This window comes from Portunus trituberculatus, chromosome 44, assembly GCF_017591435.1.
Source record: "Portunus trituberculatus isolate SZX2019 chromosome 44, ASM1759143v1, whole genome shotgun sequence".
Taxonomy (NCBI): Eukaryota; Metazoa; Arthropoda; class Malacostraca; order Decapoda; family Portunidae; genus Portunus; species Portunus trituberculatus.
The window spans coordinates 6,178,054-6,196,006 of NC_059298.1; the positions used below are offsets into that span (position 1 = coordinate 6,178,054).

At 40.1% G+C, this 17,953-nt stretch overlaps 1 protein-coding gene across 1 annotated transcript in view; it reads right to left on the reverse strand.

Moving 5' to 3' along the window:
• Positions 1–17,953, reverse strand: part of LOC123519095 — a 76,474-nt gene that overhangs the window by 47,031 nt on the left and 11,490 nt on the right.

The window sequence follows — 17,953 nt, forward strand, 5'->3', positions numbered from 1 at the left end:
CGTTCTTGTATTTCCGTCAACACTCATAAAGCAGTGACATAGAGAGAAACGTTGTAGTGTGTACGCATTCCCCTTTGTTTATTTCTTTCAATGTTTTGGGAGGGGAGAATGGCAGGGGGGGTAGAAAAGACTTTGAACATTAATATTGTGACGTGTAGCAGCCAGGAAAGACTGTGCACGTCCCCATTGCTAAGGTCCTCACGGTTTTGGCCCTCGTACACGTTGAGAATATGAAAAAAAAGAGAAAATAAAACAAACATGTCCCACTAAAGCCACTATGAAGAAAAAGTAACTTCATTTCATGCTGTAAGTGATGCAAGAGAGAATATAAACAGAAATGGAGCACGTGCTATTTATGGTGTTGATGGGTATATAATCCTACCACACACACACACACACACACACACACACACACACACACACACACACACACACACACACACACACACACACACACACACACACACACACACACACAGAGAGAGAGAGAGAGAGAGAGAGAGAGAGAGAGAGAGAGAGAGAGAGAGAGAGAGAGAGAGAGAGAGAGAGAGAGAGAGAGAGAGAAAGAGACACACACACACACACACACACACACACACACACACACACACACACACACACACACACACACACACACACACACACACACACACACACACACACACACACACACACACACACACACACACACACATAGCTTTAATCAAGAGCTTAATAATCTCAATGAGGCGAGGCCATTTATGTTTTAAGTCTCTTAATTTGTACTTGTATAGAAGTTCAGAGAGAGAGAGAGAGAGAGAGAGAGAGAGAGAGAGAGAGAGAGAGAGAGAGAGAGTGAGAGTGAGTGCCCAGCTGTCTGCCACACTGGGCATCCCGCTCTCTCTCTCTCTCTCTCTCAGGATGCCCGCATGACTTACCAAATGAAACCGTGAGGAGGATCAGGATGGAGAAAAAGAGGAGGAGGAGGAGGAGGAGGAGGAGAAGGAGAAGGAGGAGGAGGAGGAGGAGGAGGAGGAGGAGGAGGATTGTCATGATGTAATAGATACCATGTAAGGAAAAGATACTTAAGGAGATTTTATAATGTATTTTGATACTTACAGATAAGTAGAGAAGAGTAAATAGATGAAGAAAGAACAGGAGGAAGAGGAGGAGGAGGAGAAGGTGAAGGAGGGGGAGGGGGAGGAGGAGAAGGAGAAGTAGGAAGAGAGGAACAAAAAAGAAGGGACGGAGGGAAAAGGAAAGGAAGCATGATGGGGTTGATGAGAGCGTGATAAGAAGGAAAGAAGAGTAGGAGAACTAGCTACGTGTGTGTGATTTTCGATGCTGATGAAAGATTTATTACTGTGTGTGTGTGTGTGTGTGTGTGTGTGTGTGTGTGTGTGTGTGTGTGTGTGTGTGTGTGTGTGTGTGTGTGTGTGTTCGGTTGGTTTCTTGTTCGTTTATTTGGTTGGTTGGCTGGTTAGGTGTTTGGTTGTTATTAGTGGTTATGGTGGAGGAGGTGGTGGTGGTAATTTTTTTGTCGTTCTGTTGTTGTCGTCGTCCTTGTCATTTGATTGCTAGTGTATCTGTTGTTTTGATGTAGTAGTAGGAGTAACAGTAGCAGTAGCAGCAGCAATAGTAGTAGTAGTAGTAGTTGTTGTAGTTGTAGTTGTAGTTGTAGTAGTAGTGGTAGTAGTAGTAGTAGTACTTTTTTTTTTACGGTAAGGCCTATAGCGCCTGTAGGCACACTTGAAGAGTGTATGGGAAGCGCTGTTCAGCTTCCGCCCATTAGTGGCGCAGGCAATTTTACTCATAGTGGTACTCATATTAGGGCCCATATCACTGCCCAAGCTCATCTTGAGTGTAACCACCTAGAACCTGGGTATCAGGTGATATGTAGGTGATAATAACAGCACTTTAATAATGGCAGTACTATTACTTGTATTATATTTGCAAAAGCAATAATAATAACTGCAATTACAATATATCCACTACCACCACCACCTCCACCACCTCCACCACCACCACCACCGCTACAAGGGCTCCGGACGTGACGTAAAAAACAGAAAACGTGCTCGAAACAAGTGTCTATGGAGACGGGGAGGAAATACTCTGGACCCCACATTACCACCACCACCACCACCTCCAGGGCTTGGTTCAGGCAGGGGACACCCAGCGTCCTGTAAGCCTTTCAAAATTGCCCGTTAACAACCCGCCCTCATATAGCCTCGCCCACGCCCATTTACACCCGCATGAGAGGAAGCGACATTGAGAGGACCAAGCCTGAGACGACGGAGGAAAGGGAAGCTAGCAAAACAGAACCTCCTATTTTGAAATGCTATATTCTCGCATAATGATTGATTTCAAAGGCCACAGAGGTGATTAATGGAATATTCATGGATATTTTTCGTTTCGATGATTCGTAATTCTTGTTAAACACTTGAGTCATGAATTACACCTAAAAATCACAGCAATTTTTTAATAGAGGATATTGAACAGAATAGTGATAAAACGCTGAAATAAAGAATTTTGAGAGAGAGAGAGATAGATAGATAGATAGATAGATAGATAGAGAGAGAGAGAGAGAGAGAGAGAGAGAGAGAGAGAGAGAGAGAGAGAGAGAGAGAGAGAGAGAGAGACCATAAACCCGAGTAAAAATGCAAACAAATGGAAGGAAAGAACGAACATAAGGAAACACAATCTTCTGAGGTATCAAATCTAAAGACCTTAAATGGAAGGGAATGTTAAAAGTGGAAAAAAAAGAAGAAAAAGGACAGAAAACAACTTCCACGAACGTCATGAGAGAAGAGAGAAAGCTAAGGAAAAATGAATAGAAGCTACTGAAATCATGAGGAGATAGAAAGACGCAATGAATCACGGAATAAGATGATGAAAGAAGACACGAGAAGAGTCAGCTGCATGGCCTTACGGGAAGCGTCGATTAACACCTAAGATCCTTGAAGACTCACACCATCTGAAGCAAGTGGTGACGGGACGTAGGAAGAAAAGAGGAGGAGGAGGAGGAAGAAGAAAGGCGGAAGAAAAAAAAAGAGGATAAGAAATAAAAATTGCTAAAAATCAAAGTTAGAAAATTGATATAAAAATAATGATAAGGAAAAGAAAATAATAATAAAAAAAAGATGGAAGGAAGAAACACTAGGAGCTGATAAAACAAAGGAAATTAAACGATAAAGAGGAGAAAAGGCGAACGAAAGAATTGAAAAGAACATGGAAGTGTATCAAGAAGTCATGAGTATACGACGAAGAAGAAAAAAGGGAAAGTTATGGTGGATGAAGGAAAGGGAAAGATAAATAGAGGAAGAACGACGAGGATAGGATAATAAGAAGTGAGACAAAGTACGTGGGTGGACGATACGTTTTTATGTCGTGTATACATGTAGTTCGTGGTGTGTCATGTACTGTACGAGTGTAGTTGTTATGTGTGTATCTTATTTAAGGCACTTAGAGAGAGAGAGAGAGAGAGAGAGAGAGAGAGAGAGTGTTATTCACCTCGGTCGTCTGCTGGTCACCCAGCCAGTCTTTCCCTTACGGAAAAAGCTCAGAGCTCGTAGTGACCGATCATCAGGTAGGAATGAGACCACACCGCACTCCACACACCGGGAAAGCGAGGCCACAACCCCTCGAGTTACATCCCGTACCTATTTACTGTTAGGTGAACAGGGTCTATACATTAAGAGGCTTGCCCATTTGCCTCGCCGCTTTCCGGGATTCGAACCCGGCCCTCTCGATAGTGAGTCGAGCGTGCTGACCACTACACTACGCGGTATAGTGTGTGTGTGTGTGTGTGTGTGTGTGTGTGTGTGTGTGTGTGTGTGTGTGTGTATCCAGGGACATGCTTACTTCTGCACTAGAGTACGTTATGTCATACAATAAACAGCAAGAATAACAATACCAAGGACAGCTGCACCATTAACAACAATAATATCATTATCATCATCATCATCACCATCATCATTACCATCATCAACAACAACAACAACAACAACAACAACAACAACAACAACAACTACTACAACAGCAACCTACAAGCAACAACAACAATAAAGGTAATGACAACAACGACAACAGCAACGGAAACACCACCACCACCACCACCACCACCACCACCTACAACAACAACAACAACAACAACAACAACAACAACAACAACAACAACATCAACATCGACAACAACAATAAAAGGCAAAAACAACAATGAAACTGCAGAAACGAAAACAATAACGTACATAAGGCAAAAAGAAAAAAGTAAATGAATAAGTAAACAGGTAAACAGACAAGTAAGGCACCAGTGAGGAGAGGCACCAGGCACCCTCTCCTACCGTGTTTTTGTGCGCCGGAAGTTGAGTCACGTGACCGTAATGTTTTCGGGAAGCGTCTGGCGGTGTCCTCCCTTCTCTCTCTCTCTCTCTCTCTCTCTCTCTCTCTCTCTCTCTCTCTCTCTCTCTCTCTCTCTCTCTCTCTCTCTCTCTCTCTCCTTCTGTCACTCAATACGTATATACCTTCACATCCTTTCCCTTTTGCTTCTCTCTTCAGCTTCACACTCTCTCTGACACCAAATGCTCACCCTCACACTTAAATGATTAAAGACACTCTTCTCTCTCTGCCGAAAACTGTCGTCTTTATAATGCCCTAGTTACACCTTCACATCCCCTCCCTCATCCTTCCCTTTTCACCTTCATGCTCTCTCTGTCATCCTATGCACACTTTTTTACTCTCTCTTCTGCTCTTTATTCTCCTCTGTTTTATTTTTTTTTTTCCCACCATCGCCATAACTAAATACACTTTCCCACTCCTTCCATTGCATTAATTCATCCCTTTCTCAACCTACACTTCTTTCTTAATCCTCTCAACTTCCTCAAATAATTTTGTGCATCACGCACTCACTCTATGTAATGTATACCACTTCATTCATGATGCTGCCACTTCATTGCTCTCCACCCACTCCCTCTTTCTAGTCACATCTTCAGTTTGGAGCATATTATGAAATACTTGCGCGCCATATCTCCACTGTCGAGTTTCATAAGCTCTAGTTGAAGGTACTGGGGCTTTTAAGGGTAGTTGTAGGATTCTAATGACATGTTGACAATTTTTTTTTCGTTATTAACCCCTTCAACACGATGAATTGAAAAGATGAACACTTTTAAAAACACAATTAATGGTTTGAAAACAGTTGCGGCGAGAAAACAAAGCTTGTGACGTATATACCCTGCCTCCGTCACTCAACTACTGACATCACATTCTCTTCATTAGGAGAAGTATGCTCACTGCCTGTCTTGTCTTGTCTCATCTCATTCATGATCTCAACCAGCCAGCACATTTGTCCAGAGACCGTACTTTGAAACACATATGGTTTCACTAAAGAACTTTTCAATTTTAATTTCATTCAAGTCTTAATTGCTGTTTTCTCCGTTGAATATCTATATTTCTATTAATTAAATTGTGAAAACACCTTTGAAAACTTACAATAACTTCCAATACAGCCTGTTTGAATTAGTCTAGGTAAGACGCAGTAATGTTTGAGAATACGCTCTCAGAACTGCACACTTTTTTCTTCTTTTTTATACACATAATTAGCCATTGTCTGCGTTATTATATTAGGGGAGTTTTGCTTCCTCTAGTTTTATACACGTAATTACTCATTGTTCGTTTGTTATTATATTAGGAGGTTTAGTTTTTGCTGAATTTTTTCGTCCATGTTTTATTCTGGTGCCAAATCCGGATATTCGTGCTGATCTTATTTGTTTTTTTCTCTCATATAATTATCTTTATCAATATTTTCCTTTCTTCCTTGTTTATCGTCATTGTACATATTTCATTGCTATGCAGTTTTGCATCAAGATATTCGCATTTTTATATGTATGATTTTTTATGTTTGTGTTCATTTTCTTACTTTCTTTATATATAATTACTAAATTCTCGATGTCTTCCATCTTCCTTCTGTTTACTATCATTGTTTTATTGTCTTTTTTTTTTTTACTCACTTCTGATCTGCATGTAACTGTTTATATTTATTTTCATCATTTTTATATTAATTTTTCATAATTTTTTTTCAACCTCCTCTTGAATCCTTTCTTCTTGCCTATTGTTGTTTATTCTTGTCCTTTCTTGATATATTTCCCTCTGTTCTTCATAATATTTAGCTTTCATTTTCTTCAGTTGAACTATCATCGTTCCTTTCCTTTTTTCTATATATATCTTCACTTTCTTTCTTTCTTCCTTTCATTTTTTGTTCCCTTCCTTATTCATTCACATATTTTTTTTTTCGTTTCACTGTAGCTTCACCAGCACAGGAATGTCGTCACCATCTCCAGGAAGCCATGTCATCGCCCTTCCCGTCCAGCTGTCAGACCACTTGCCTCCTCTTCCTCCTCTTCGTCACTCGCAACACTCACCCAGTAAGTTAGTTGGTTCTCTGTTCTCAGTTCTCTGTAATATGTTGCAACTCCTCCTTTCTTTGCCTGCTGCTTCATCTTTCTATTTTTTTTTCTCTTTCGTTTTGTTTATCTTTTTTTCACCCTGAGAATAACCTTATTTATGTAGTATTTAACCCTTTCAGCACCAGGACGCGTTTTCATATTAATTTTGCTTACTATTTTGGTGATTTTATACAGCTTCAGAAACTCATGCGGAGATTAAAATAGTGAAGATTGTGGCCATTAATATTCTGACCTCCATAGACCCTTCCTAATGTAAATCAAATCGTCTGATCACACCAAGATTGCATAATGAGAATGCGTCCCAGTACAAAAGGATTAAACTTCATTTCTCTGTAATTTCTCGTAATGTATTTCTTTGCACGTTGTTTTCCATATACGTTTCTTTGCTTCCGATTTGTTGTTGCTGTTGTTGTTCTCTGTCGAATTTTAGTTCCGTGTAATGTGTTCGTGTGCATCTACTCCCTTCTTGTGCTTCGTATTTTGTATTTCCCTTGTTTCTTACTTTCATTTTTATTTTGCTATTTTACTTTTATTCATTCTAATTGGAAAAGGATGTGACAAGAACGGGTTAGTTTTCTATAATGATCTGTATTTGTTGTTTCCTTCTTTTAGTTCTTCTAGAATTTTATCTTCATTTTCCCATATTTCTATTTTCTCGGTGTTTTATTCAGATCAGCCTATTTCTTCTTTATCTTACCTCATATGGAAATCCCTTGATCCCTTCTTTACTATATTTGCATTTTTTCCCATGTTTAAGTTTTTATTCACTGGACAAAGAAGGGAAGGTGACAGAGACATCTTGGTTGGCAGGGATGTGTGGCAAGGATCAGCTGTTGTTGTGTGGAGGGAGAGAGAATAATAATGAGCATCATCAAGGGTCGACTTCATTCCTATACAGTGCGTTGGCCCACTAACATCTACTCGTACCTACAAGTCTGACGCCACGGTAAATAAACAAACAGCTAAAAAATCATACCATTTCAAAAGTAACATACGTAAATAGAGGGATTATAAAATTTCATAGGGAATGCTACATACTGAGTCGCTTTGTTTTCGCATATAATGCTGTTTACAGACACGTTATTGAGTCATTCGTCTTTTCTACCTCCAGATATACCTGACAAAACTACGTTCCTGTGTTGTTGCGTCGAAGGTTGTTTACTAGTCTATCTCTTTATTACGCCGTAAGAACAGCCGCCATGACGTCATTCTTGGAAGCTATGTTTAGAGGGACGACGGAGAGACACCGCCCTCGCCACGGTGGACGGGAAAGAGCGCCAGGACGGAAGGGAAGAAGGCATCAGGGCAGGGGGAGATGACACGTGGGAGGCTGAACAGAGGGCGAGGGGGAGGTAGAGGAAAGGTGGAGATACAGGTGTAGGGAGAAGGATATATGAGCCGAGGGTGAGTGCAGCAAAGTGGAGGAGGTGGGAGCCGAGAGAGGAGACGAGATAAAAATGGGGGAAGGGCGGAGTGGAGAATGAAGGATGTATGAGTGGAGGGAGGGTAGAAAGTGTGAGAAATGTAAGAAGTAAGAGAGTATTTTCGCCTAAAAGGAAGGTGACATTTGACGTGAATTGAAAAGTACATAAAGTGAATGTTTATATATAGTAAATGGAGGAATTCTAAACAGAGAGAGAGAGAGAGAGAGAGAGAGAGAGAGAGAGAGAGAGAGAGAGAGAGAGAATGGGAAAGAAAACGTGAGCCACTTACTTCACGACGGCTAAAGCAAAATGTGAATGAAGGGAGGACCCAAAGAAATGTTGGCATGATGTCCGGACATTTTTTTGCGTGAACTATTTCTGTCGTGTAAACAACACTCAACCTGTGTGTGGGCTGTGAGGCGGAAAGTGTGTCATTAACTTGGGTCGCTTGTTTTGCACACACACACACACACACACACACACACACACACACACACACACACACACACACACACACACACACACACACACATTGAAGAAACAGTAGGAATTTATTGATGTTCTAATAGTAAAGATAATAAAGCTGAACGATTTACTTTACCATCACTACACATCATTTGTCTCTACTACAAGACTACGGTGACTGGAGCAAGTAAAGCGACACGACGGTGAGAAGAATAGTGACGCGACAAGCCACGGAGACTTGTAACCAAGACCCGACACAGGAGGTTCTCGGGCATGTCGTATTTCAGGTCCGGCTGGTGTGATCGTGTTCGGCCGCAGCAGCTTGGCTTCAACGCGGCTCCCAACATGAGAAGTTCACCTGCCAGCCTTAGCTTCTTTACGTTAGCATAAACTTTCCACATTCATCACGCAGGCAAGGATATGTGAACGGCGGTAAAACTCTATAGAAATAGTTGTTGCTTTTTGTCTTTTCTGTTCATATTTGAAATCAATTTGAAAGTGTTGTTGTAGAGAATGATGTTGTATTATTGTTTATTCAGCACGCGTATTCATATTCATGTGTTATTGTTGTTATTCTTTAGTTTCGAAGAACTAAAGGTGATTTATGTTACGAAAATATGTTGAAAGGAAATACCCTATTACTCACTCTCTGATTCATTGTGTGCAGGTCGTGGGCACACACGTGGATATACATGTGACTCGTGCGGGAATATACAAACATAACGTCACAAAGTTTAACTCATCGTCTAGAAGTATAGATCATTTTTTTTTTTGACACAACCTTCAGACTAGAAAAAAATAACAAATATAACAACAAAGATTTTTTCCTTGTTGGTATCAGGTTCAGTGATTATTTCTGAAAGATCTACAATAATCAGGTAATAAGTACCGAGTCGATAGGGAACTTTAACCTTATCAGTACCATGGCGCGTTTCCATATTCATTCTGTTGACTATTTGGTGATCTAATACAGCTTCAGAAACTTATGTGTTGGATGGAAATAGTGAAGACTCTGACATTTATCTTCTGACCTCCATAGACCCTCCCTGATGTCAATAAAATAGTCTAATCATACACAAATCTCAAGGTAAAAAATGTGTCCCAGTACCGAACGGGTTAAAGAAGATTAAATACATTTATGGATGGAAATGATAGATGGAAACAGGTAGGCATGCTTTATAAAGGAACTGCCAGATATAGGCCTGATGGATTCTTGCAGTTTCCGTTATGAACGTTCTTACTCGAGTAAGTATTATAATATGACCAGTTACTCGTGTTTCCTGGTTTTATGCTTCTCCTTGACGTGCTTCACCCTTTTATATCAGACCTATTTGTACTCATGTCCTGTTCTGCATGAAGTACTGTATAATTACTGGGAAGATTAACTACTAGGAATACTGTTGAACAATACCTATTTCCCGTTATCTCCTCACCTTCATTGTAAATACAGGGGCCACCGCCAGAGTGAGTTGGCTAATACTATCACAAATGAGGGTGCCATCAGGGCCACCTTGGCACTCAGGAGACTCTGTAGTGCCAAAGTATTAAGGCAGTGTGGAGAAGGGCCAGCACCACCAGCACCATCATTGCCACTAGACCGGTGTGTGTGTGTGTGTATGTGTGTGTGCGTGTGTATTTTTGTGCGGAAACTGTGGTGAGATAAAGTTAGTGTGTGTGTGTGTGTGTGTGTGTGTGTGTGTGTGTGTGTGTATTTTTGTGTTGAGAATGTGATGAGATAAAGTTAGTACATATTTGTGTGTGTGTGTGTGTGTGTGTGTGTGTGTGTGTGTGTGTGTGTGTGTGTGTGTGTGTGTGTGTGTGTTTGTGTGTGTGTTTGTGTGTAAGAGAGTTCATGGGTGGGTGAGTGCTTATGGTATAACGTGGTGTAGTTCGTACTGGCATGGTATGTTATGATATGGTGGAAGAGGTGCTCAGAGAAGGCACATGCAAAGAAACAGCACTTGAGGATTAATACTAAAAAAAAAAAAAAAAAAAAAATAATGGATAACTTCGAGTGTTAACACATGGAAAGAACGTCACAGGATAAACGAAGAAGTGAACATCAAACGTACTTAGGTTTGAGGCACGAGTGAAGTAGCAGGAAGGAGGAAAAGGAGTTTGAGGATGAGTGAGTGAGTGTCAAAAGAGTCAGGCGTGAGTGATGGACGCAAAAGGGTCATTTACAGGAGGCGGATGTACTCCACAACTCGTCCTCTGTAGCAGAAGGTCACACCTTTCTCCACGTCCTTTCGTATTTTCTTGCTTGATTTCCTTATTTGTTATTGAAAAGTATTATAATCAGTAATGCAATGTGTCTATTTTTGTTCTTTGTTATTAAGTGCAATCTCTCGTAATTCTGTCCATTAGTGTATAGATTCTATGTTACATGATTATAATCTTCGCAGTAATTTTCACGCAGTGTTTTTTTTCTGTTCACATTGCCCGTAGTAATTTATACTATAAAATTAATGTAAGTTTAATTTCTTGTCATCTTGAAAAGTTAAAGAATGTAGGTTGAAATAAAAATAAAAATACGAAAAAACCCATGAATTACTGAAATGCAACTATAGATTTTAATGATGTTTCCTGTTGACTTAAGTTTTTGTTTTGATCCACAAAACGTTTAGTCCACTCACACACACACACACACACACACACACACACACACACACACACACACACACACACACACACACACACACACACACACACACACACACACACACAGAGAGAGAGAGAGAGAGAGAGAGAGAGAGAGAGAGAGAGAGAGAGAGAGAGAGAGAGAGAGAGAGAGAGAGAGAGAATGAAGACTGGGTGACACTGGGTTTAAACCATATGCCGTAAGTCACTCAACTTCGCCTCAAGATATTATTGGGAGAACTGCGGAGCGGCGCCGAAGATGAGTAACCTGGTGCTAGTAAGGCTGGTCTTGTGGGAGGGTTATGTGAGGCAGGTTTTGTGGACCGTGAGTGGTGAAACGGGTTGTGGCGAAAACAGAAAATAGTTGTGGTGGTGTGGCTTATGATGAAAGTGTGAGGGCAGCAGCGGCAGTGGTGGTGGTGGTGACAGTAACCGGAGGAGGAGAGGCAGTATTAGGTGACCTTGGATATGTGGTTTAAGGAAAGATAGCCAAAACTAGGTAAGGATGAAGTGCCTTAATATGTCCCAGCCTGCAGAAGGAAAAAGACACGAATATGTGACGGAGATTAAAGGATGAGGAAAGTTACTGGCCAAGAATGGGAGAGAGAGAGAGAGAGAGAGAGAGAGAGAGAGAGAGAGAGAGAGAGAGAGAGAGAGAGAGCAAATTCAGACAAACAATAGGAGGCCAAAATGGCAGGGAAAATTTCAAGGCAACTTCTAGAGTGGCGCTCCAAGTTGGGGTTCTGCCAGAATCACTTTCAAAATAGTCAAGTGCCTGATGTCGACACATGCAAGTCCCTCCTACCAGTTATCTTCCAAATTATGAAATTTAATGGGAAAATCCCCTGACAAGACAATCATATCGAATGTGGAAGTGTGAATCAGTAGTAAAAACAAATGTAGAAAAAATAATGAGTGAAGAGGTGGGCTGAGTCTAGAAATGTTAATTCAAGGAACTCTTAGTCAGTCAGGCGTTGTTGCTTTGGCTGCTGCTACGCAAGGCCTCACTAGACGATGTATATTTGATAGTCTCGTTTTGTAGAGAAGGCTGTTGTCCAAGTGAAAGTAGAAAGGGAGATACGAGACCATCGTGGGAATGTGCTGGCAGGTGAGGGCCCTTGTGCACGAGGAAGTGATTAAAAAGTAATGTCCCGTTCTATGAGTTTCTCTTAGAGGTAAAAAATAAAGATTTTAAAAGTAGCGAGATTATCTTTCCATTCGTTGAAAGAAAAACTTGTTAGTGTTTGATGTAGCCTACAGGTAGATGGCTATTGAACGGCGTGAATGTGAATGGCGATCACTCTATACTTTAGTTTACAATGCGGCACCATACCTTACACCAGACCTTTCTCACCTGTCTGACACTTGACTTAAAAGTTACTGAAGCATCTTTATCTTGACAAAGCAATTAGGAGATAAAGTTATGATGCTGATTTACTCGATGTTGCCAGTAGTGTAGGAATAAGAATACTAGCGAAGAAAAATGTGTTTATGTAGTGTTTATGTATATGATAAAAAAAAAAAAAACAATTTTACGCAGTAGGATTTGACGTGTATCATGCTAAAACTATTTTACTAAAGAAATATGTTCTATTGTCCATAATGTTATTAATGAACGGCGACATAGCATCCGGAACTCTTATAGAAAACTGGTCACTATGTGTATCACCCTATTAATGTGTTTCAAATGTCCATTCTTTTCCCGCCTTGGAAGTCATGACGGAGTTGGTAGTATGAATTAGAAGTGAATGTTCATCTCGGCTAATGCTTTTATTTTCCATTTATAGATATATTCGGTGAAAGGAAGGCAAAATAAGAGGTCCACAGTATATACACGAATGATTAATGTCTCCTGTTGCGTTTTGTCCGATGCCTGTTCCGAAACGCAGTGAGTGAAGCTTCGTTTCGGAGAGTGATCTTGTCTGCGGCTATGATAACCACATGTGAATGCTGATGTTTGTGGCTAGACATGCCGCATTATGTTACCTGGTCTTCTGACACGGCATATGGGCACCGTATGACTGCTAAGTGACAACCGAGTATGCACTGAAGAAAATGTTAGAGATGTTTCACGCACTATCTTTGGCACTCAGAGCGAGCAGCGCGGCGAACTGTTGCCGTTGTTAGAGTTATTATTTGTTACGTCATATTCATAGAGGTTTCATGTGCTATTATCTTTACCATCTCATCTCTGATGTAGTTTTTCCTGTCAATGTATAACAAGAAACCTTTTTGCCTCAAGTGATAAGAAGCGACCGTTCTGCATTCATTGTTGGCTTATGTCATTGTACACTAAGAAACCTTTTGCCTTCAGTGATGACAAGCGACCATCCTGCATTCATTATTGGCTTATTTTTTTCTAGTTAATTAACTTCGGCATGCATAAAGTTCTTCCTCATAGCATATCATGTTGTATATCAATAACATCAAACGGATATATCTGGATTCACTTTTACATTAAGGATTGTTCTTTTCTTCATTTATGTCTCTTACGAACACCCTCCCGTGACGTCATTACAGTAGCCATTCCGGAGTTATATTTTGTTACCTGTGACCGTCCGCGAACCGTCGCGTATATCGTGAATCATCGTTGCTGTTACTGCTTGAGACAGGTAAAGAAGGTATTTGTTGTAATCCTTGGTGATTATAGGCGAAATGTAAGAAGTCCAGGCGGGCTAAGATGTCTTATAGGAGAGTTTATTACAGTGTTTTTATGGGTCAGGTAGGCGGTGAGCTATGATGGTGCTGCTCATGTGCTTCCCTTTGGGCATGTTTGTGTTCTCAGTGTTTTCTATGGATTTCCGTGATAATACTACTACTACCATATGTGTTTGGTGATTACTCTTGGTCAGTAAAGGGCGTCAGATATTGATCAGGTTGGTGATTTGAATAATGAGGGGAACCACGTGTGCCCTTGTCGCGTGCAACACTATTCCTCTTCCTTCGTTGTATTTGTATTTAATGCTGGTAACTGAAGATAATACATAAACGTACATCAACTCTTGCAGATTCATATGTTCTTCATTTAGAAAGAGAACGTATGCTTAATGGAACAGCACTTTCGCAATTAAGTGGTTAGAGGAAGCGGTATGTTGATAAATGTATCTGAATGAGGATGAAAAAAAGCAACAACAAAAAGGCTGATTCAGGTATTGTATATGATTTTTTTTTTCATTACTAGCAAAAGAAGAGGGCGTTTTGCTTTACGGTGATTATTGTGCTTGGTGAAGGATGTAAATGCGTGTTGGATGACCGCCATGCGTATGTATTGTTAGATGGAGGCAGCGTGGAAGTTCAGGTGTGGTGGACTGACATGAGATTTTTAATAGTGGAATTGTTATGTTATTACGTAAAGCTCTCCATCAGTGCGCCAACCTTGGACCTTCACACGTTCTTTTACCGACATTATAGATACTTGTACACACGGCGCGTTACCATACCAACAAACATTGTACATCCTCTCTCAAAAAACAATGGCAGCATTAGATTATATACACTTTATCGTAATTCATACTACGATTAATTTTCTGATTTAACAAGTGTAGTTTAGTATCTCTATTAAAATCGAGCATTCCAGTAAGAAACCAAAGATATGTTAGTGCTCTCGTAACCAGCATGAACTAACTGGTTGTAGTGCTCGCCGCCTCTCCGCTCTGAGAGCAGCAGAGCCGTGACAATGAGAGGTGCGTCGCAGGCGTGGCGGGTAAGACTTGATGAGCAAATTACATCTAGGGAGAGCTTGTGATGTCAGTCCTGAATGTGTGAAAATTAAGCTTAGGAATGAGGAAATTGTGCTTCATACTTACAATGGATAGCGAGCGATAAGGTCAAAGATAATATATTTTACAGTTAGGAAAGACAACAATGTAGAGTTATGGGTTGGGATGTAGGACATAGAATGTCTACTCACTCTAGTGTCACACTGTCACAGCCAGAGAAGTTTAAGTAATGTATACTTATGAGGAACGATTATTGCAGCAACATTGCTTGAGAAAAATGTGGGAAAAAATATCACCCAACAGAAAAGGAAATGAAAGAAGGTTGACATGAGGTAGTTTTAAGAGAGAGAGAGAGAGAGAGAGAGAGAGAGAGAGAGAGAGAGAGAGAGAGAGAGAGAATTCACTGTATCATCTTTGCCCTATCACATGGTAGATGGAGGTTCGCTCCTCGGTCAGGTCGGTGAGAGGTATTGCACTGATGCACCTCACTGGGAGGGTCATAGCTGGCTGGCATTTACTCTACAAGTTCAAGACGATAAACTTTACTTACACACACACACACACTGCGGTCTCAGTCCTACCCGAAGATCGGTCTATGAACTCTGAGCTCGCTCCGTAATGGGGAAGACTGGCTGGGTGACCAGCAGACGACCGAGGTGAATTACACACACACACACACACACACACACACACACACACACACACACACACACACACACACACACACACACACACACACACACTTCTTACAACGCATGGTAGTTTGGGACGTCATAAAGTGAGGTCGCTGAGGAAGAAAAGTGAGTTTTATCACCTACACGTACTTAATATAAGAGTATGAAGTTACTCAAAAAATTTCTTGCTTAAACTGAGCTGTATTTTCTCTCCCCTCTCTCTCTCTCTCTCTCTCTCTCTCTCTCTCTCTCTCTCTCTCTCTCTCTCTCTCTCTCTCTCTCTCATTGGGTCTCATGAGAGACATTGCATACCGAGGGTTGGCGTCGCAGGGGACGAGTCAGAGAACTGCAACACCATTACTGGTTTTTGCTACAGTTCTTAATTTTGTATCACGACCTTGGTGCACGTGTCTTAGGTAATAAGGAACTGCAGTGTGTGTGTGTGTGTGTGTGTGTGTGTGTGTGTGTGTGTGTGTGTGTGTGTGTGTGTGTGTGTCTGTGTGTGTTATATGAGTGGAAGAAACATAAAAGAGAGAAAAACGGAGAACGGAAAGAATCGTGAGTCGTGTCCCAAAACAAAACAAAGCGTCGTGTCATTACTTACTTATGTTACACTGGGAAAAAGGTGATGGAGTGTAAGTAAATTGTTTCTTACTGCAAGTTACGTCTAAGTTATGAGTGAACGGATATGAAGGTTACTTTTTGATTCTGCTCCCATGAAATGAGTGTGTTCTGTGTTATAATGTTTAAAGACATTTTGATGAATCATGTGAAGTTGTTAGTATTTATTTATCTATTTGTTTTGCGATAGGTTATTTTATTAGTATCCAGGACACATGGTTTTATGAAAAGCTGAAGTTGTTTTGTTTAATAGCTGATGTAAGAATATCAGCTTACCTAGCCAGCAATAACACGTCATTTCTTTAGTTGTGATGTTAATTGCAGGCTGACCAACGGTATTACTTGTGATTAATGTGTTATGTTATCGGGTTTGGCTTATATATATATATTTTTTTTATCAAATACTGTACGGCAGTTCTTATTATGTAGCTATTTGTTTGACACACACACACACACACACACACACACACACACACACACACACACACACACACACACACACACACACACACACACACACACATTAATATGAAGTCTGTCATTGCAGAACGAAATACTTGATAATGTATTGATACCATTGGGCATTATTTTCAATAGTCAATTTCATTTACTACAAAAAGAGGAATAAAAAAAGAAAAAAGAAACTTAGCTCAGGAGAAAATATGAGAATAATTCAACCTGCAGTTTATCCCGGATTCCACCTTGAGACCACCGTAGTAAATATGTTAGTTTGTCTAAGAATAACAGTGTATTGACCTTTCGGTTCCGTCTATGTACTTCTTTTATGTGCTTCTGTCTACATCTAACTCTCCCAGTGTCCTTGATTCTCTTTGTATCCGTGTGACCTTGTGAAAGTGCCAGTACTCTGTCACATACCGACGGGGATGGGCATCAGAACCAAGGTCAGTGGAGTATATCAAACTGACCTTGATTTATACACAGAGGTTGGGCCACCGCACTGATGAATATTAATGTCGCTTGAATGTACACGTGACTAATGTGTGTGTGTGTGTGTGTGTGTGTGTGTGTGTGTGTGTGTGTATGCATGTGAATTTGGGAACTGATTGAGTCTCGTCATTCATTGGTGTTTTCTTTGATTTCAGTCTTTGTTTAGTTTCTTTTCATCAACTCAAAGTAAAAAAAAAAATTAAAAATCTTAAAATAGGTGGTAAGGTTTAGTGTTTTTATTTATTTGCTTTATTACTAATAGCAGGTATTGATAAGTGAAAGGAGACATTACGGGTGGGAATTTAAAGAGGACTAGTTAGCAGGTCTCAGGAATACTCTTTCTATAGATAGAAGATGAGCTGAAACATTTATTTTGTCCGAAATGCGATTAATTATTTATCGCTCCCTTACCGCGTGGAATACTTAGATGTTCCTAACACGACTCTAATCATGAATCATCGCTGTTCAAAGTGTAATTAAAGTCTGAATTTCAAGATATGGACATTAGTTGATTATGTTGATGATGTTAGGCGCTGTAATAGTGCATATATATATATATATATATATATATATATATATATATATATATATATATATATATATATATATATATATATATATATATATATATATATATATATATATATATATATATATATATATATATATATATATATATATATATATATATATATATATATATATATATATATATATATATATATATATATATATATAAATAAATGTGTGTGTGTGTGTGTGTGTGTGTGTGTGTGTGTGTGTGTGTGTGTGTGTGTGTGTGTGTGTGTGTGTGTGTGTGTGTGTGTGTGTGTGTGTGTGTGTGTGTGTGTGTGTGTGTGTGTGTGTGTGTGTGCGTGTGTGTGTGATATGAAGGAAACGTACACAAGTTCGACACGAATTTAGATGAAATCGCTGGTGATGCTGGTGCTATAAGTTAGTGGTCGTGGATCATGCATTCTGAGGAAGTGCCCCAGGAATGTGTGTAGACTGTAGAAGCGTACATA